The sequence below is a fragment of the Phoca vitulina genome, unplaced genomic scaffold, assembly GCF_004348235.1.
Source record: "Phoca vitulina isolate PV1807 unplaced genomic scaffold, GSC_HSeal_1.0 scaffold2, whole genome shotgun sequence".
In the NCBI taxonomy this organism is placed as follows: Eukaryota; Metazoa; Chordata; class Mammalia; order Carnivora; family Phocidae; genus Phoca; species Phoca vitulina.
This window is the reverse complement of record NW_022589705.1, coordinates 14072732-14095646: the sequence shown is the minus strand read 5'-3', so window position 1 is coordinate 14095646 and position 22915 is coordinate 14072732. Positions and strand designations below refer to the sequence as shown.

The following is a 22915-nucleotide window of genomic DNA, read 5'->3' as shown; positions in this document are numbered from 1 at the left end:
TTAATTTCAAAACTATTTCTCTTTTCATTTTTATCTCAAATATTGCCACTGAAATTTTATGTGATATCTCTACTTACAGACAAACCCAAAGGTATTGCGAGTTATGAGCTTTCCGTAGAGAAAAGATGGTGTGACTTCACAGTCAGTGGCTCACTGTTCTGTATTGCAGCTTGGCTTTATTGAAAGTCGACAGGAACCACTAATCACAGAAAACACTATAAGAACTTATACATTCATTTTCTTGAAAGCACTTTGATGTTTTCAAGTAAAATGTTTTATTTTCTGTAAGCCCTTTGCTCTTGAAAAAAGAAAAAGAAAACAATTTAATACTGTATACAAAAAAACTAACATTTATTTTCTTTCATTTTGTTTTATTTGTATTTCTAAGTAATTATATAATTTTATATTTCTAGAAAATTATTCCACAAATATAACATGGAATTTCAAGGACCCTGAAGTTCACTTACTAATAATTTCTTTCATTTGAGGAAGTATAGGAAGCTCATACCTACTTCCTAGTTCCGACAGAATTTACGTAACATTTAAATGCTCAATTATTTCATCAACAGAATTAGAAAAATAATACATCATAGTATGAGTAGGATGATTAAATTGGGTAATATATTTAAAATTCCTTCAAAAATTAAAGTTTTGATAAATACTACCAGTTCTATCTTTAGTTGTTGTTTGTTTTTAATGAATGTAATGATTTTGTGTGGGTCTGTACCAGAATGACTTTACTGCAAGAAAGAATCATATTATGAAAGATCTGTTCAAATGTTAGTGTTCACTGCTATCTATAAAAGTAAAAATGATTAATGATACTTAATATACATGCATTCCATACATTTGGTGTCCTAAATATCACTGAAAGACTTCTGGGGTAGGAAAATTATAAAGCATGCTGTCTTAATGAAAGTAGAATTCTATTTTCTTTCTTTTTTTTTTTTTTTTAAGATTTTATTTATTTATTTGACAGAGACACAGCGAAAGAGGGAACACAAGCAGGGGGAGTGGGAGAGGGAGAAGCAGGCTTCCTGCTGAGCAGGGAGCCCGATGCAGGGCTCGATCCCAGGACCCTGGGATCATGACCTGAGCTGAAGGCAGACGCTTAACGACTGAGCCACCCAGGCACCCCTAGAATTCTATTTTCAAAGAAAGTAAGCAGGGAGAATAAATATAAGTATGGTGAAAAATAACTTGTAAAGCTGAATATTAATATTGTTCCTAATAGGCAGCTATTTAAGTATTGAAAGTTGATGTTTTATGCCACACTAATAATAACATCAACTAATAATGTTTCCTGGATGCTTTCATGCTGTTATTTCTTGCATCTTATATAAAGAAACATATGGACCATAAGTAGATTTACCGAATTATGTTGTCTCTGAAGAGATTATGGAACACAAATTAAATATACCAACTCTCCATAAAACTGATTCAACTGAACTAAAGATCTTTAACTTGTGGGATTATTGATAGGCTAATAATTAGAATTACCAATTTGGCTTTAGATATATAAATTTCACAATTCAAATGGGCATGCTACTGATAATAATATTGTGTTTATATCCTGTCACTTTAACAGTGTTGCAGTGTGGATGATTTCTTATATATGATGTTGATGCATGTTAAAATTTGAGATTTATTGCTTTAAATGTGCAATATATTTATGTATTTTATATTTACTAATTTATTTAACTTTTTATAGATCTTAATTCTTCTTATACCTCCTTCAGTCCATGTGAAATCATTTTTATTCAGCCTGAAGAACTTCTTGTACTATTTTGGAAGTGTTGCTCTACTGGTGACTAATTCTTTTAGTTGTGTGTGTGTGTCTGTGTGTGTGTATGAGAGAGAGAGGGAGAGAGAGAGAGTGGGGGGAGAGAGAGAAGGAGAGAATAAATATCTTTACTTTGCCTTTAATTTCGAGTGATATTTTTAGCTGGGTATAAAGTTCTATTGAAGGTTTGATAAGAGGGTGGGTGATAAGGGGGTGAGGTTGAATCCAGTTCCTAAATTAAATGCTTTAGATGAGAAAGCAATCAGTGATAGCATGCTCAGTTTAGAAGTTTAAACAATTTCTGATTTGGATCATTTTATTCCTATAAATATGATTTTTAATCATTGAGACTATCTTAATCCAATATGTTTTTCTAAATTAATATGGAGAAGAGTTTGAGGATATCCAAAATCTATAAAATAAAGACAACTGGAGTACTTACTAAACCAAGTGAAGGGAATAAAAATAAAACCAAGGAATTCAGAAATTCATTTCATTGATGGAAGAAAAACTGACTCTTCAAGAACTAGAATAACTAATATTCATTCATGTCATCATTGCAAAATATTGCAAAACAAAATAAAGTATTAAAGCACATTAAGTTTGCTAAAATAAAATCAAATTGACATTATATCCATTTGAAATGCAAAATAAAAGTATAGAGTAAAGCAAACTCTGAAGAAATTATAGGAGAAAAAAATTGACTATGACATTAGCATTCTATACCATGAAATTATTATTTACTGCAAGAACAACCGGAAGTATAGCCATTCAGTTGACCAAATTGACATTACGTAATTATGATTTTGCCCTTATCTTGAGATTCTATTCTGTCCTCATACACTGACTGATTCTTGAAGCAGAATTTTTCACCTAGAATATCCCTTGTAACAACACATGGTGATGGACATGGAAATGCACTGCCCAGATCTTCATTTAAAGAACTTATTACCCCAGCTGTCAATAGACAGCCTTTAGCTTTGAGCTCCACCAGGATATATTTTGTCTGCAGAGACTCATATATAAAGGTTATGTTAACCTGAGCAGCTCACATCCAATGACTAATTGAGGTGAGAACACAAAGGCCTTGCTATTTGCCCCAATGTGGGACTTCTCCAATGAGCTATATACGCTCCAGATCTCCTCTATATGACTGATCAAGGCTTTGTTGAGCCTGCATCAGAGTTCAGCTTTTTCCTTTGCCCGACACTGTTTCTTTGCCATAAATATTCTGTATGCCAAATTCCCATTTTAGTATTTACTTCTGAAAATCATAACTTGTGGGACATAGGACCCACTGTGACATTACAGAAACCAGAATACGAAAAGGAAGGGACCTTGTCGCCATGCATGCTTGGTATTACAATTTTCCACATATTCTACTTACATGAAAAGGAAATGAGGCTATATTTTATCTACTTTATCGTTAAACTTGGTTATGAATTTCTTGAAGAACAAACAACCTATGTTGGTCTAGTATGACCATATAAAATGAAATATGCAACATTATTAGATACTGGTAATTGAAATATTCAACCTGTTATTCAGAAGCATATTAAAGAAAGATATTTGAATACTAAATAAGTGAAAAGAGTAAGAAAAGCAGAATCTAAGTACATTTGCTTTTAATACACATTGAATCAAGAGATATAATTTTTTGTTTGAGGAAGAATAAAAACAAATTCTAGCACTGGTTATGAGAACTTACATTTTTAACTAACCCGTGGAAAGTGGCTAGAGCTTGAGGAACACAGCACTGGAGACGTCACTGACCTGGGACCTGGAGCAGTTCAGAAGTGGTGAATAATAGTTCTTCAAGTCTACAATAAAAAATGGCCTCCAATAAAACTACATTGCAAAAAATGGGAAAGAAACAATGGAAAGAGTAAAAAATAGAAGAGGGAGAATTTGTAGTGGAAACAGTACTAGACTGACATGTAGTGAATGGGAAGGTGGAGTATTTCCTGAAGTGGAAGGGATTTACAGATGATGACAATACTTGGGAACCTGGAGAAAATTTAGATTGTCCAGAGTTAATTGAAACATTTCTTTTCTTTCCTTTTTTTTTTTAAGATTTATTTATTTGAGAGAGAGAGAGAGCATAGGCAGGAGGGGCAGACGGAAAACGAAAAAGAATTTCAAGCAGACTCCATACTGAGCTTGGAGCCCATGGAGGGGCTCAATCTCACCACCCTGAGACCAGGACCTGGGCTGAAACCAAGAGTCAAACGTTCAACCTACTACTGTACCACCCAGGCGACCCGAAGCATTTCCTAATTCTCAAAAAACTGGTAAAGAAAAATACGGTACAAAAAGACAATCTTTATCTGATAGTGAATCTGATGATAGCAAATCAAAGAAGAAAAGAGATGCTGCTGATAAACCAAGAGGCTTTGTTAGAGGTCTTGATCCTAAATGAGTAATTGGCACCACAGATAACAGTGGAGAATTAATGTGTCTCATGAAAATGAAAAGATTCAGATGAGACAGACTTGGTGCTGGCAAAAGAGGCAAATATGAAGTGTCCTCAAATTGTAATTGCCTTTTATGAAGAGAGACTAACTTGGCATTCTTGTACAGAAGATGAAGCTCAATAATTGTTTGCATTGCTTTTCATATGTATTTATATTTATATATAAATATACATATTTATATATTGTAAATCTGGGTCTTACTTTTTTACTAATTAGTGTGAAGAAATATTCTAATGAAAATCATGTTTGGTATGTTCGTTTTGAAGTAGTATTGGGGGAGTTTTGCGGTCTTTTGCATATATAACACTGGTTACTTTGAACAAATAAAAACTTTCTTTAGTTGCTTCCCTTTATCAGAAAAGAATATTTGAGACCATGGTATATTACTCTCCTGCATTAGAGAACACCTTTTCTAAATGTTTGGGGAAATCTTCATAGTCATTACTCAATCAGAATTTGTGTTTAACTCCTATATGCCTAAGGACTGTTTTGTGTTTTTTGTTTATTTGGATTTGTGTGTGTGTGTGTGTGTGTGTGTGTGTGTATATATACATAAAAATACATACATCAATGGTTTTCTTTTCTTTTCTTTTCTTTCCTTTCCTTTTTATTTTTATTTTTTTAACATTTACCAAAACAAAAACTTCCTTTTATAACCATGGATAAATCCGTGATTCTGGGATGCCATCATTTTCAGCAATCTAAGAAATAAATCACGTAAAGTTAAATTGAAATTTTTCCTGAAGCCTTAACTTTTCAAATTTTGTAGTTAATTGGACAATTTAAATTGGACAGTTTAAAAGCAACCATATCAGAATCCATATCCAAATCTATAGTCATTTATTTTTTTTAAAGATTTTATTTTATTTTAGAGAGAGAATGAGAGTGCAAGCAGAGAGAGGGGCAGAGGAAGAGGGAGAGATTCACAAGCCAACTCTGTGCTGAGCGCCGAGCCCCATATGGGGCTCAGTGCCATGACCCTGAGATCATGACCTGAGCTGAAACTGAGTCAGATGCTTAACCGACTGAACCACCCAGGTGCCCCCATATCTTCAGTCATTTAAATGCAAGTTTATTTGCAAGATCCCTGAAAGGAAAATTTTATCACTACCAACAACCTCCCCACCTAAATGAGAAAACTAGACAAGTCCCGGTGTGTTTTAATTAGGTAAGCAAACTTAGTTAAGTGGACATTTAAAGGTTCCTTCTAGTGAACCATTCCTTCACAAGAAGTTGAAATCCCGGTGCTATATTGACTAAAAGGTCATGATCATGGGATGTCTAAGACTTCATACAGGTGAACCTAATCATAAGCAGATGGTTAGAGATGTTCGCAATTTTGGACCTGCTGGAATAAATGGGTGAACAAACTTCTGTAATCTTTTGTATGTTCTTTCTTTACCTCAACTCATTCCTTACATGTAGGCTCAATCTTGTCAGTATTTGAGTTACTGGTTCAGCAGAAACCAGGAAAAGCATTAACTTTGTAGTAATCAGAAAGTTATCCAACTGCATATTGTTTTCTTTATTGTAAATACTGGTGGTCAATAAGTTTTATTCCTTTAAAAAAACAAAAATTAAAAAAAAAATTACTAACCCATGGAGAATTACTGATGCTCTTCCTCAGCCCTCAAGATTATTATTCCCCATCTGTCTCCCTCTCAATAAGTAGTACCTATAATCATCCTAATTTAACTTACTCTAATTCTCTATGAAATGTTTATAAATACTTGATATTGTCTTATTTAGTTATTAATGCACTTGTTACAGAACATACACTCAGGACCTTTATATCATCTGCATCACTCTGTCTTCACATAGTGGGGAAAAAAAAAAAAAGACATTCCTTAGCACCCAGTGCATCCTTCAGCACACTAAAGACAAAGAGATTCAAACACAGGCCAACAGAAAACTAAAGAGGAAGCACAAATGACAATACACATATTAAAAGATGCTCAATTTTATTGGTAATTAGGAAAATTAATTGTAAATATTAAGCCATGGAAATGGCAAGTACTAACAAAAGCATGCATCAGTGGGAATTGTTGTAGTCTGGTGATGTGAATATAAATTGACACATCTCATTGGGAAGCAGTTGGCATTATCTTGTACATTGAGCCTGTGCTTATTCCATGATCCCAAGATCAACCTTTTTTGGCCTATAGACTAAATAAATCCTTGTATATTTGCTACAGGAGACATGTAAAATCATGCCATGGAAATAATATATTTAATTACAGTAGTGGAAGGAACTCAGATGCTCATCAGTCAACAAAACTATGGACACTTTAGGAATATTCGTACCATTACCTAGCAGTTATGAAAATAGATGACAATTATATGCATAAGCAAGGATAATTCTGACAAACGTAGAGTGAAAAAAATGAAAACCACAGAAGAATACACACTGTATTATTCAATTAATATACACTGTTCAAAAAAGTACTAAATTAAACAAGGTATGTTTAGGGATATATCCGTTTGTGATGAACTATAAATGAAATTTAGGAAGAGATAAACAGAACATTAAGGACAGTGGTTATTTCAAGTATTAAAAAGCAATAATGCAATAGAGAGAGAGGCCACAGAGGGCCCTACATTTATTAGCTATGTATGCTTCTTAAGCTGGGTGGCTTGTTCATAAGAGGACATTTTATAATTCTCTTAATATACATAATTTAAAAATAAAATCAGTTTATGTTCTATATACATATAGAGAGGTTTAATTCACACAAAAAGAAATACAAATGGCAACAAACATGAAAATATTAAAGATTGTGAGTAAATATTCTTCCTTGAGGCATTTTGATTTATTTAGTGAAAAAAATCTTAAAATAATTTATAAATTTGGGGTCCAAATTTTTGTATCTATACTGTAAGTTTGCAGAAATAAATATTTCTGAAACCATGCTTATGAGAAATGGAAAGCAACCTACATTCATGTAATAGAATGTTATTCCAGGGGCGCCTGGGTGGCTCAGTCGTTAAGCGCCTGCCTTTGGCTCAGGTCATGATCCCAGGGTCCTGGGATCGAGCCCCGCATCGGGCTCCCTGCTCAGCGGGAAGCCTGCTTCTCTCCCTCCCACTCCCCCTGCTTGTGTTCCCTCTCTCACTGTGTCTCTCTCTGTCAAATAAATAAATAAAATCTTTAAAAAAAAATAAAAATAAATAAAAAAATGTTATTCCATCATTGATAGAAAATAGAATTCATCTTTATATTATTAAAACTAAAAACTAGACTGCAGAGCAACCTCTAATAATGATACATATTTATAGTGAAACACTGAGACAAAACTCTGAACTTATTATTAGTAAACATTCTAATGAGGAAAAAAAAACAGAGATGACAGAATAGACAAAGATCAGAATAAAACATAGAGTTGAGAAAGAATTTAAGCTAATAAAAAAGAACAGTGCTGGGGCACCTGGATGGCTCAGTCGGTTAATCGTCTGCCTTCGGCTCAGGTCATGATCCCAGGGTCCTGGGATCGAGCCCCACGTCAGGCTCCCTGCTCAGCAGGGAGTCTGCTTCTCCCTCTGCCCCTCACCCCACTCATGTTCTCTCTCTCTCTCTCACTTTCTCTCACTCTCTCTCTTTCTCAAATAAATAAACAAATGAAATCTTAAAAAAAAAAAAAGTGCTATTCTCAGAAAGCTTCATAATGTAGGTGATCTCTGCATATCCTCTTGGTGATTTTGTGGTGTCATCAGTCTTGACCTCTCAACTGGTTTGGGTGCTGTGGGGCGATCACAGCAGAATTAGTGAATACCTTATTTTCATCCTTATAAAGGAAGACTGGAATGCAGTTTACATTCATATGTCAAAGAGAAAGTATACTTACAGCCTTGATTATACCTGTCAACTCTCCATCTTACCACCACAATATTGACTGAAGGGAACTTTTTGGACATTACAAAGAGCATCATATTAATCTACTGTTTTGGTGACATCATATTAATCATACCAGAAAAACAAGATTGGCCAGTATACTGGAGGTTTTAGTAGGATACATACTATCCAGAAGTTATTATATAACCCTATGTAATAACTGGAAATTTGGAGTCTTATGATCTGGAGCATTCTTGGATATCTAACCCAAAGTAAGGGGTATATTATTGCTTCTTGCAATTTCCACCACATAGAAGGAAATACAATGCTAGATGGGGCTTTTTGGGGTCTTGATTATGTATTTCACACTTAGTAATATGACTTTGATACCTTTAGCATGTGACACAGTAGGCAACTAGCTTTGAGTGAGCCAAGAATACCGTTAAACGCTACGTACTGGAGTATCTTTCATGGGAAAAATTGCTCTTTGGAGCTTGTAGTGAGCTCCAACACAAATTTCACAACATAGAACCCTAGATTTCTAAAGAGAGGACAAGATATTTGTAACAGGAAATTGTAGATCATTTGAAAAAACATATCTGGCATCTGACCATGGGACTTAACGTGACCATATTTTTTTTTAATTTTATTTTATTATGTTATGTTAATCACCATACATTACATCATTAGTTTTAGATGTAGTGTTCCATGATTCATTGTTTGTGTATAACACCCAGTGCTCCATTCAATATGTGCCCTCTTTAATACCCATCACCAGGCTAACCCATCCCCCCAACCCCCTCCCCTCTGGAACCCTCAGTTTGTTTCTCAGAGTCCATAGTGTCTCATGGTTCATTTACCCCTCTGATTTCCCCCCCTTCATTTTTCCTTTCCTACTATTTTCTTTTTTTTTTTTAAACATATAATATATTATTTGTTTCAGAGGTACAGGTCTGTAATTTATCAGTCTTACACAATTCACAGTGCTCACCATAGCACATACCCTCCCCAGTGTCCATCACCCAGCCACCCCATCCCTCCCACCCCCCACCACTCCAGCAAACCTCAGGTTGTTTCCTGAGATTAAGAATTCCTCATATAGTGACCATATGCTTAATGAGTTAGGTTATGTTATACCTATGAGATCATAAGGTTGAATAGTCCCAGAAGCAATACATCATGAGATATGAAGGTATGAAGTGATATATCCAAAATAAACTGCATGAACAAGTGCCCAGATTTCTACATCATCTGTCAGTGTTTCACTTGTGCTTCTCCCTAAGTTTTTATGCATGGTTACATGAGGGGTAATTTAAGACCAACTTATGTAAGAGAAAAAGTGCCAAATTGGATTCACAGAAGGGTCAACTGTATATGTGGGTCTAAGCTGAAGACACACTTCTGTACTACAGCCCCACACCCCAAGGTCTCTGAAAGGAACATTCTTTCTATGACCAGCCTTCAAGAACTTCATCCAGTCATACACTGTATGAAAAAAGAAATGGCCCAAAGTACAACTCTTCTTAGTGCCAAATAGTTTGGCTAGTTAGCCACAGAGTTGGAAGAGAAAAAATGTGAAGTTTGGGGATAAGAAGATTTGAGGAAGAAGCATGGAGATGCAGATACATAAACATTTTGGACCCAAATTGTAAAAATCTTTATACTACATATTTGTGTCACCAAGAGAGAGTTCCGTTTTCTGTTTTCCTAAAATAACTATTTAATATTATAAATATCCTTCTAAAGGCTGTTTCAACTGCATTCCATAAATTATATATTTATTTTATTTTCATTCATTTACATATATTTGTTTTTGACTTCCCTTGAGAAATCTCATTTGACACCAGGTATATTTAAAAGTGGGTGGTTTAATTTTCATATATTTGGGAATTTTCCAGCTATCTTTCTCTTACTGATTTCTACATTAATGCCATTATGGTCTGAGAAGATAGTTTGTAAGATTTCTATTCTTTTAAAATTTATGGTTTGTTTTATGGCTCAAAATACTGTCTCTTTTAGAGAAATACACTTGTGTGCTTGAAAAGGGTATGTGCTCTGCTTTTGTTGGGTACAGTGTTCTATAAATGTTTATTAGATCTAGTTGGTTGATAGTCTTCTACATTTTTATTAATTTACTGTATATTGTTCTATGTATTATTGAGAGAGGTATGGATTTTTTTAGCTATAATTGTGGATGTATTTTAGTTTGTCAGTTTTTATCCTGTATATTTTGAAGCTTTATTGTTAGTAACATACACATTTCGGATTGTTGTGTCTTAGAATTATTAACCCATTTATTTATATAATGAAATGGGATATTACATAATGTACTATTTTATTCTTACTACTGTGCCTGTTCAGAAGTCCTTTAGTCTGATGTTAATATAACTACTCCAGTTTTCTTGTGGTTGTTGATTGCTTGGTCTGGTTTAATCCATCTTTTTATTTAACCTGTGTCTTTATATTTAAAGTGGATTTACTGTACACAGCATACTCATCTATTGCTTTTACATTCTATTTGACTGGCTTTGTCCTTTCATTGGTGAATTTAGATCCTTTATATTTAAAGTGATTATAAATTTATATTAAAATCTACTCTTTGTACATATTTTTTGTTCTTTTTTTTCTTTGTTTCTTTTTTCTTCCTCTTCCATCTTCTCTTAAGGATGTTTTATGATTTTTAAATCTTCTCTATTGAGTTCTTATTTTTATCTTTCTTAAGAAATGTTTTTAGTGATTGCAAGGGTTTAAAATATACATCTTTAAGTTACCAAGGTCCAAATTCAAATAATATTGTCCCATTTTAAGTAGAGAGTAGTAACTTTACATTATATTCCTAATTACTCCCCTCATTCTTCATTCTATTCTCATTGTCTCTAATTTTGGACAGACATATTTACAGTACATACACTGTTGTCATGCATATATGTAATACATTGCTCCTACGTTTGCCTTAAGCAGTTTCTTTTAGGACAGTTAAAATCAGAAAATTTAACTTAATTTTACCTTTTAAGTTTATTTTCAGCACCATTCACTCCTTTTTTTTGTAGACCTGTTTCAGTCTGGTATCATATTCTCTCTACCAGAGAGTTTTCTTTAACATTAATTGTTGTGGTAGGTCTGTGGGCATGGATTCTTTAGGTGTTTGAGAATTTCTTTATTTTTTCTTCATTTTTGTAATAAAATGTCACAGGGTATATTATTGTAAGTGGACTTTTTTTAAAAGAACTTTTAAGAGGTCATACCTTTGTTTTCTGACTTGCATGACTTTTGCCAAAAATATCTGTAATAATTTTTATCTTCATTTCTCTCTATTGTAACATTTTTTTTACCTTAATGCCTTCATTTCTTTTCTTTTTTTTTGTTTTTCTTTTTTTTGTTTTTAAGAATTTTCAACAGAACATGTCTCAGTCTAAGCCTATTGTTTGTTTGCTTCTTTGCGGTTATCCTTCTTGGTGTTTTTTTGAGCTTCTTGTGTCTGTTTTCATGTCTGACATTTATGTGGAGTTCAGCTGAGCTGGAGACAGAGCTGACTTTCCAGGTGTTAGAGTAACTGATTAAAGCAGCAAGACAAAATGGAAATAGCAACTAAGCCTTTAATCACTAACTCTGATAGTATACCCTGTTCCGTTTTCCCCAGTGGAATAGTATGCCAGTTGAGGGTCAGGCGGATCAGCCCAGACACGGGGCTCTTCTCACTGTTGAGGGAGCTCTGAAAAAAAATGAATCCTGCAGTTCTCTGGACCCAGGCAGCAGCGGGAGGAATAGGGGAATGAACCACGAGTGGAAAAAAGTACTGAGTACTGAGTTATAGTGGAGAAAAATATCAAGTTTCCTTGATAAGACTCTTAAGTAGAGGTGCCTTGGCTAGGAACATAGATAAACATAAAAGCATGGACAGCCAGAGAGGCTGAGTGAGTCCTGACTTAAGGAGTGCGTTGGTTGTGCATCAAGTCTGGTGTGGGGAGAGCAGCTTTACCCTGTGAGAACTGCCAGGTAAAGTCTTTGTAAGGTCAGGCCTGAAAAGTCATATACATTTAGACAGAAGCTGGACTCAACATGAATTTTTGAAAATTTATAGCCATTATTTTTCCAAATATTTCTTCTCCCCCTTTACATCTGTCTGCTCCTGAAGTTGCAATTATACATATGCTAGAACACTTGATATAGTTCCACAGCTGTTTGATGTCCTGCTTTTTTTCCCTATACTGACATTTTTCTTTGTGTTTCAGCTTGGGTGATTCCTATTGAGTAATCATTAATTTCACTGATTTTTTCTTGGCTGTGTTGATTATGCTGATGCACAGGTTGAAGGCTTTCTTTATTTCCATTATGTGTTTTTTAATTTCTACAATTTTCCTTTGATTCTCTAATTTCCATCTCTCTACTGAAATTACCCATGTGATCATGATCATGCATGTTATCCTCCTATTCCATTAGAGCTTTGAATTTATTAATCATGGTTATCTTAAATTCTTTTTTTTAATATTATTTATTTATATGACAGAGAGAAAGAAAGCGAGAGAGAGCACAAGTGGGGTGAGGGAGAGGGAGAAGCAGACTCCCCACTGAGCAAGAGCCCAATGCAGGACTTGATCCCAGGACTCTGGGATCATGACCCGAGCCGAAGGCAGATGCCCAACCAACTGAGCCACCCAGGCGCCCCTCTTAAATTCTTTATTAGTCAAATCTAGCATTTGTCTTACGTCTGAATCTGGTTATCATGATTACTCTTTCTCTTGAAAGTATTTTCATTTTGTTTTGTTTTTTTCCTTTTTCATTTGTCTTTTGAGTGTCTTATAATTTTTTTGTTGTTGAAAACCAGACATGTTATGTAAGAGCAGTTGACACTGGGGTAATGGATTTATGCCTCAGAATAGTCACAAGTTTCCTTCTGCTAGGCTTTTAGTTCAGGAGATTTTATTAATTTTAATAACTCCAGTTTAGGAGTTGGGCTGCATTTGAGATTTATGCTTCCATGGTGTCCCTCAATGCAACATGATCTTCTGATTTACATAGACCTTGTATTTAGGGTGTTTGGTGGCTTAACAGAGCAAAATTTGCTTGATTTTGCACTTTAGGTTTCCCTTTCTGCTGTGACTCTGAGACAGTATTTTTATATGTTGTTCTGTCCTCTTAGCAGCATGCCGTTGTCATTGTAATTAACCACCTGGCTTGGTGCTGTTGTGGGGGGAAGTGGTGTCTGCTCTTCAGTATAAGATTCTTGTCTCAGGCATGCACCATGTCCCTGGCTACTGGGGATATGGCTTTCTTGGATCTCCTTTTCCTTCCCTGCCTGGAGTTTTGGGCTCAGTGTTTGATTTTACCTCTCCCCAGCAGGGAGTTTTATCCCTCCCTCTTCCTTGCTGTCCCTCAGCTGAAATAAGTGTTCACCAACTAAAGCGAGCAGCATTAGTGTTTCTTGCACATACTGTGTTTTGTGTGCAGCTAGAGGGGAAGGATCAGTAGGAGTTACTTGTCCCTGCTGTATGGCTTCCATTCCTCACCCCCCGACCCCCCGTCTGCACCATAGTCACCATAGTCAGCACAGCTCACGGCTCCCGTTGATCTTTTTGGTGAACCGCAGGCAGGTTTCGTGGAGAAATAATGCAGACCGAGGGTACAAACTCTCCCCAACTTCTGCAGCCCCCAAGGGTTTCATAGTTTCAGCAGCTTCTTACTGGTGTGTGATTGCATCTAGTTGGGTAAGTTTTAGCAGCTTCTCCTCTCCTGTAGGCAGTGTCTCTCCTTAGATTTTGGGTCAGTTTACTGATTTCTGATAAGTTCAAGAAAGTCATGAATTTGAAGTTAGTCCAACTCCTTTTCATTTTAAGAGTGATAGTTCTTTCCAGCTTTTTGCATTCTGGAGAGAAAACTAGAAGACAGTGGTTAATTTTAGGTCAATAAATATTTATCTTGTTCCAGTGGGTGTATAGTATATTACATATACTACAAAATGAATTTGAATTAAGGTACTGGAAGCATTCACTAAGATATTTAATAAATGGTCATCACTTTCTTTTGGGAAAGAGCAATTCTTGAAGTGTCATTTCCATGACCAAAAATAATTGACAATTAAATAATTAAGAATTTAGAAAACATCAGTGGTTTTCTGTCAACAATTAAATGGGTTATATCTGCATTCTGGGGCCGTTATGAAGTAATTTGTGATATGTTATTTGATTCAGGATGTGATCAATGTTAATTACTTAGAGATAGCAATGTAAATTTGATCAATAATATTCTAATTTTGAGATTTCCCTTCCTTTAATGGGTATAACTCTGATTGTCATTAGTAAATGAAACCTTGTTATATAAATTGCAGTATAATGATAATTAACTCAAAAAGGTTCAACTGTATTGAAAGATAATGATATTTTACTCAAAAAAGATTCGAATGCATTAACCCCAACATTCAAATAATATTAACCCATGTCAGGTGGAAATAGGTGTCAGAATTTCTTTCTAAAGCTCTGTACAGATCAGAGCATCATTCCATCTTGGAAGCTATCTTCCTTATTCTCAGTTATTTTAACATATTTTACCTAATTTCAAAGAACTCCTATAAAAATAATGAACACATATACTTCCATTCTCTTAATAATAAATATTCTGTATCACACATCTCAATTTACAGCACTGCTTTTGTGTTGAGTATAAATCTATAACTGATTTATTCTTTTGCAGAAGTTAAGCCTCTGTTAACTTCAGCCTGAAATATTAAATCATGTGACTAGACAGGTGAATAATGCATCATTTCTGAGATCAAGGAACTAATTAATAGGAGAAACGGGGGATAAAATAGGATTCAGTGGATTAATGCCATAATGGAGGCATGGCCAATATAATTTAGATATGCCTAAAAGGGATTATTTAGCTCTGCCCTAAAATGGCCAGAGAAGGACAAGGTGGAAAGGTAAAAGAGTAAGATTGCATAATATCCACAGTTTTTATAGGAAATGTCAAATGATAAGGGAGGTCCTTGACTTAGGGGACATAAATTGATACTAGTGTTTGGGAAAATATAGACCACTGCTTTAAACAAATGGCAATCCAGTCACATGAAATGTTCAAGGAGGTGTTCCACGTGCAACACAACAAAACAGTGCTAAGAAGTGAGTTATGTTCTTAACATCAATAATGGGGTTAGTCATGGAATTGCTTTGTTATTTTTCACAAATATATTCATCATGCTAAAATATATATTGTTATGTAATTATTGAATGGTGAGAAGTACTTGATTAATACTGCTGTGGATGCAGAATAATGAACCCAACAAAACTGTCTATGTCCCAATCTCCAGAAACTATGAATACATTAAGCTATGTGGCAAAGGAGAATTAAGGTAGCAGATTAAAGTGAGGTTCTAATAAAATGACTTTAAAATAAGGAGATTATCTTGGATTATCCAGGTAGGACCAATCAGTGTAAATGCAAGTGTGCTTAGGGAGAAAGAGTGAGAAGAAGAATCAGAATAAGACAAGGAGTGTGATGATGGAGATAAGTTTAAAGTGATACAATTTTGCTGGCTTTAAAGGTGGAGGATGAGGTCATGGGCAGATCCTCCGCTAGAACCTCCAGAAAGGAACACAGCCCCACAGACACCTTGATTTTAGCACAGTGATATGCATCTCAGATTTCTGAACTACATAATTGTAAGATAATAAATTTGTATTGTTTTAAGCCACTGAGTTTATGGTTATTAGTTTTTTAATACAAAATGTATACAACTAATTTTGAAAACTAATATGATCATTTAACACATTTAAGGAATAAACTAACATAATCCCATTTAATAACAGATTCTCCTGAGGGGAGATAATGTCATAGAAATATTCTCTTAGTATGGGAAGATCCCATGGGAATGGAAGGCAACAAAAGCAACATAACCAAGAGGGAAATTGGTTGACTAACACAATAGAATTATCTAATGCCCATACTCTTTGGTAGTAGTTAATTAATCATGGAATTCTTGGGACGGATTTTAATAAATATCTCTTAACTTGATCTCCAAAAAACAAGTCATTCAGTTCTTGTACTTGGATTATTTCACACCTCAGAACCCAATGAAGTGAAGGCTAATGCTCTTAAGGAGATGCTCTGCAATATTTATTATGAATCTTTAATTTAGCTGTCCTCAAAGAGATCTGTGCCCAATTATTGGAGTAACTGTGCACTGGAAAAAGAAAACTACCCAGATCTTGTGGGAATTATTCAACAGCAGCTCTGAGTTACAATTTCCTTATGAAAACAGTATTTTACATTGACTTGCCTTCATAGTGTCAATTTTAAGGATTAGGAGGTACAGTTTTAATTCACATCTGCTTGACTATATGTCCTACATCATCTGTTATTTTTTCCTATTTCCCAGCATATTGTTGGAATATATATCCTCAGAATTGAGAGAAACCACATTTTCCTCTTGAGTAAATGTTATTATGGTAAGAAATATCAAATGGAACTTTCTGGAGTTCGATTACCAAAGTAATGAGTGAAAAGAAATGCCATATTCCTCAGGATATTTTAGATATTAACCTCATCATGAAAGCCTTAAAAAATGTAGGAGTGATCTCACCTTAACCCTCTAGTTGGACACTGCTACAGACAGATGGGTTCAGTAGGAAAGCAATGGATTACCACGCACTGAACCAAATATAATTTCTTACTGAAATAAATAAATACATCTCTTAGCACTTTTTGTATACTTATTGTTATGCTGGGTGCTGCTCATCTCCATATAGGAAAAAAGAAACACAAAAATCAGCTCTGTCACTTGGCTCTAAAGTTTCAGAGGATCCAATCCAGTGCTTGGAATAACTATAGTAGATTTATATAATTCCTGGAATTTGTGCCAGCCCCCCTTGGGAGATTTGCTGCCGTGGTGCCTAGGCGTTTTTAAGCATTGCAGTGCTTTCTTCAGGAAGTAAAATTCTATTTTGAGAAGAGGCTCCAGTTATGTTGCTTGACACTTACAGGGACTAAATGCCTGACCATAAGACACTAGTTGACAATGAAACCTATGCTGCCCTTCATTAACTTACCCTTAGCCACGTATTAAACATGCTCATCAAAATGTTACTGTCTAATAGAAGTGATCTCTGTCAGTGCATGTTTAGCACATGCTGAAGGCCAGTGTTAAGTTGCATGTCATCCACCTTACTAGTACACTTCTGCTGCTGCACTAACATCCTTCTCTCAAACTGCATGTATGGCCTCATGGATATGTCTTTATTATTAGTTGCCTGAGAAGAATGGACACAAATTCTAGATGCCTCTGAGTCGTTGGCTGTTGCTGGCCAGAATCAGAATGCTTGAGCATAATAGTGCCAGTAAGGGGAAACACGGAAAGACAGTAATTCATCCAGCATTCTGCCCCAAACAACTGCATTGAAATCTACCTCTAGAAATAGGTATGCAGAAAATTAGGGCTTGTGGGTTTGGGGAGAGGAGAACAGGTTTTCTAAGTCGATTGTAAAGTAATTTTCTTAGATGAAGGAGTTATAGCATTCTCAGACAAGACAGGAGGATCTGCTCTTATTTTCAAGGCATGGTCAGTGGGGCTTGTTTTTAATGCTGTGTTTTTGAATCTATATTACAGGTTTTTGGTTCCCTTTCTTTTTTACTCTGTCCCTAAACTTTTATATAAGAGACCTGTAGAAAATGTAAATTTAGTGATACTTTAATTCAGTGATTAGCATAAAACAGCTTTGGGCTTGGCTGTCAACTACTTCAGCCCTGCAGACACTAGAAATAAAAATTATTTTACCACATGTTTAGAAATCCTTGTCTGTTAGTCCATGCTTTGAACCAAAAAATTGAGATTCGAACTTGTCACATTATTTTAGAGGGCTGTTAAGAGTCTTAGAAACAGCCACTTGATCACATGACAAGATATATAATTGATCAAAGAAGAAAATAAAAAATTAACATGTTTCACAAAACACAAAATATGAATGCCAATAAGCATGGGAAAATACTTATTTTCATTAGGAATCAGGAAAATCCAAATTAAAACTACAAAAATATTTTAAATGTCTGACAAGACTAAATGTTGGAAGAATAGGGAGTGTGGTACCCAGTCTCCAAGATGGCCCCCAAAAAGCCATCTTGGTATTTCTTGGTATTATTTCCCTTTTGTAATGTTCTCCAAATTGATCCAAGCCTGACCTATGTGACCAATTTAATATAGCAGAAGTAATTCATGTCTTTTGAGACTAGGTTTTAAAGGTCATTAAAGTTTCCACTTTGCTGATTGTTCATTCTGGCCACCATGCCATTCCCAGGATGTTCAAAAGGCCCACATGGAACTGAGGCACCAGGCTAGCATCCAGCACCAGTTAACTTGCCATGTGACTAAACTGCTTTTGAAATGAATCTTCTCACCCCTGGCAATCTTATGAGATTCCAGTTCCAGATGACATTTGATTGTGACCTAATGAGAGGCTCTGAGCCCAACTGTCCAGCTACTTAATACTTGACCCACAGAAACTGTGAGAGTTAATAAATTACTATTGTGATTTTAATTCATCAAATTTCAGAGAAATTTATATGCAACAAGCAATAACTAATAGGTAGAGCAATGACAACTTCCATATATCTGCTTTGAAAGGGTAAATTGGTACAGATACTTTGGGAAAAAACTGCTGAGTATTATCTAATAAAACTGAAAATATGCATACCACATTGTTTAGCAAATTCACTTATTCTTATATATACACCAGTGTCATGTCACAAATACATTTATAGCAGCCTTGTTCATAATAGCAAAACTGGACATAACCCAAATGTCTAATAACAATAGACAAATTCATAAGTAAATCGGAGTATAATCATAGAATAATATATGGCAGTGAAAATAACAAAATGCAACTAAGATGAAATTTCCAGAGCTAAGCGAGATTCAAAATAGTGTAATACAATATGATTTGATTTTATATAAATTTCAGGAATAGGGAAAGTTGACCATATTGTTTGGGGAGGCATACATGAGTAGCAAAGATATAAAGGAAAGCAAGAAATTGATTACAAAGGCATAATAATAGATACTCGACTATTTTTCAAGGAATTCTTAAAAGGAAGAGTTTTTCATTGAGAAGATGCATGGTGAGAGTGAGGGCTGCGTTTCTGGGGTCCTGACAGTGTTCTGGCTGTTAGCTTTGTTTACATAGTTACATAGGCGTTTGCTTTATAATTATTTATTAAACAAGACACATATGATGTATGTACTTTTCTGTATTTTATTTCACAATATAAGTGTATTTAATAAACACTGTGTAATACTCAGTATGTAGTAGGTATTCTAAAAGTTACAAATATTAACTGTTAATTTTTTATCAACACTATAAAAGTAAGTATTTTTATTAGCCCCATTTTACAGATTACGAAGTTCAGACACAGAGAACTTAGGTAAATGTTCAAAGTCATACCATTTGTAAGTAACAGAGTGAGAATTCAGACTCAGGCAATTTGGCTCCAGAGCTTTGTGCTTAGGAACTAACTGGCTTTGTTTCGTTGGTTGGTTGGTTGTCTTAAGTTTAATTGTTTCATTGGTTAGTTTTTGTTGATTCCTTTGATTTGGTTTAAATAGACAAGAGAGGAGAAGGATATTTTTCTCTTTGTGTGAGCACTTAACTGTGTCATTTACTCCTTCTGTGTTTCTGTGGCATAATGAAGGGTTTGAACTAAATAAATAATTTCAAAACAAGCCCGGGTTGTGGGAAGACTGGTAGAAAGACAAAGAAAGATGTAAATGGATGGTGTACACAATTTGAAGAGCAGCGCCACTTTCATCTCTTTTGTATATGGTTCTTCTGTGTAAAATAATGCATATATAAAGTATGTTAAAGCTTTAATATATTAGAAAATGGAGGCATTCCTTAGAGTTCCTCCTAACTCTGACACATAGTGACAGAGATCTCCATTTTGCCGTTGCCCAGAGATCTTCCCTAAACATTCATCCACATTGTTTTTATCACGTAGCATCTTCAGGCTCTGATAACTCCTGATACAATTGGTAATTTAATCCCAATAAAGCACATCTAGACGCTGACCTTGTCCCTAAAATTTAAGGGCATGTATTTTTAGAGGGGAAAGATCCTCATTTACCAGAGTGATCTTTGTGCTAAGATATGACAAGGCATAGAATGTCTATATATCTCAAGGAAAGTTTCAGAGCTTTTGAAAGCCACAAGAACTAATAGCAGATACGAGAATATAAATATAAATAGAGATGTCTTTATTTTGGAGAAACAGACTTTTTTGTTTAGAAATAACATTTTAATTCATGGACAGTTCAGGAGTAAGTAAAATTATGACTTGTTAGAACAACTCACAGCTTAATACTAACCAAGTGTGCTGAGTGATTCATGTTTCATATAAATTTAATTATAAAATAAGAGAGAGAGACTGTGAATTGTGTAAGACTGTTGAATCACAGACCTGTATATCTGAAACAAATAATACATTATATGTTAAAAAAAAGAAGATAGTAGGAAGGGAAAAATGAAGGGGGGGAAACCAGAGGGGGAGACGAACCATGAGAGACTGGACTCTGAGAAACAAACTGAGGGTTCTAGAGGGGAGGGGGGTGGGGGGATGGGTTAGCCTGGTGATGGGTATTAAAGAGGGCACGTTCTGCATGGAGCACTGGGTGTTATACGCAAACAATGAATCATGGAACACTACATCAAAAACTAATGATGTAATGTATGGTGATTAACATAACATAATAAAATAAAAAAAATAAGAAATATTCAATTTCTATCACTAAGAAACAACAAGTGAATGAAAGGGGATTCAAGTGGAAATCTCTGACAGCCTCAGGACAAAAAAAACCCAACAAAAAAACAAACAAACCAGAAAAACCATTTCATGGTACAAATGGAAAAATGATATATGAATAAAGTCACTTTTGTGATTCAGAAATGTAGAGAGATATAGAATCAAGAGAAGTTCTGAGGATTGATAGTCAGAAAAACAACAAAAAATAACATTGTAACTTTCATAAACCTTTCTTACTGGCAAATTTAAACAGTTTTTTTTCTTCTGAAATTGTTCTAATCCAACAAGAGACAAGACTGGGAGGCTCAAGGGAAGGAAAGTAGCAAATGAAAATTTTTATATGAGATAAGGAAATAAAGGACTGATTTAGTTCTTGTGACAGCATGTCTGTTTTCAGCATAAATGAGAACTATTCATATTTTAGTAGAGGCTATTCATATAGAAAAAAATTTCTAAGAATTCATATAGCAGAAAAGTGCCTTTCAATCTCTTTTTATTGTAAATAGATATACTGCTTAGTTTGTATTTGTGTAGCGACCCCCGACCTTTCTAGCCAGACACAGAAATTTGTCAGGAGAACAAAAGTATGTTTCTAGTTGGCTTCAACAAAGCTGTGGGGAAACTTTATCATAATATGCCTTTCTAATAAATATGCTGGACAAATGATTTTTAGAAGAAGGGAATTATTGACAGTTGCCTGCCCCACAGTTCATATAGATATGGGCATATCTTGTTTTCCATTGATATAATTGGAGATTATTTATGTCTATAAATTTATAAGCTCTAGATAGTAATGATGAATTACTTTTGGACTGGAGTATATATTATTTGAAATCAATAGCAGTTTTCTCAATGATAATAGACATTTCCATTAAAGTCATTGACTTGCACTTTTTGAAATATTTCTTCAAGGAAGGGGTGACTGATAATATTGTTATTATGTAAGTCTGTGTGAAGTTATTGTGAATTTATAAAACTGGTGAGTCTATAAATCACTGTATAGTGGGGTTACTCTGGATAAATTAAATCTGCAAACTACTAAGAGAAAATAGATCTTAGTATTAGAATTCTTATAAATGGAGTGCAGTAGATTTCTGAGTTTCACAAATAAAAATAACTAAGAGGTTTATACCTTACACTTAATCAGTTGCTTTAAACATTTTAATGTATGTATAAAAGATATCATTGATTTTTCTATTTTGAATCAAGCAGCTTTTACTTTAACAGAATAAATCTTTGTCTTAGGTAAAAGAAGTACATGTATGGATACTAAATTCAAAGAATTGATTATAGAATTCATTAACTGATTTAAAATATTTATTTTACAGATGTTTATTTTGCACCTATTTAGTTTGGGCACTTGGCATAACATGGTAAACAGAGCATTTGAAAATATTAATCATTGCTCATACCACTATCTTTATATTCATTCTTCTGAGCTTTAAGAGTCTTAGATTTTTCCTTATGGGCCATAGACTGGGGAAATGAAATAGTATAGATTGTTGTGTACAACTTTCTTATCATAAACCGTGGTAGATGAATATAATAAGTGTGTTTTTCAGGGGTGCCTAGGTGGCTTAGTCTGTTAAGTGTCTGACTCTTGATTTTGGCTCAGGTTATGATCTCAGGGTCGTGAGATTGAGCCCTGCATAGGGCTCTACGCTTAGTGGGGAGTCTGCTTGAAGATTCTCTCCCTCCCTCTCCCTCTGCACATCCCCACTGTGCATGCTCTCTCTCTCTCTCTAAAATAAATAAATAAATCTTTTTTAAAAATGTGTTTTTCAGGTGTAGAAAATCATCAGCTGATTAATGACAGTCTTAGGAAAGTAAAACAAATCTTTAATAATAATAATAATGATGTATTAATTATTATTAAATACTAATATATTATTAATAATATTAGCATATTAACAACATTAATATGTTATTATTATTAAGCTTTGTATCTTTGAAGTCTGTGCTCTTTAGAGCACCAGTGTGATCCTCTCTTTCCACTGGAATCATAAGGGTGGTATGAAAGAAATCAGAGTTTATTCCAGGAGTCAAGAC

At 34.6% G+C, this 22915-nt stretch overlaps 1 pseudogene; it reads left to right on the top strand.

Annotated features, from left to right (window-relative positions):
* The first annotated feature begins 3615 nt into the window (after positions 1 to 3615).
* LOC116639567 lies at positions 3616 to 4380 on the top strand (annotated as a pseudogene).
* The last annotated feature ends 18535 nt before the right edge of the window (positions 4381 to 22915 follow it).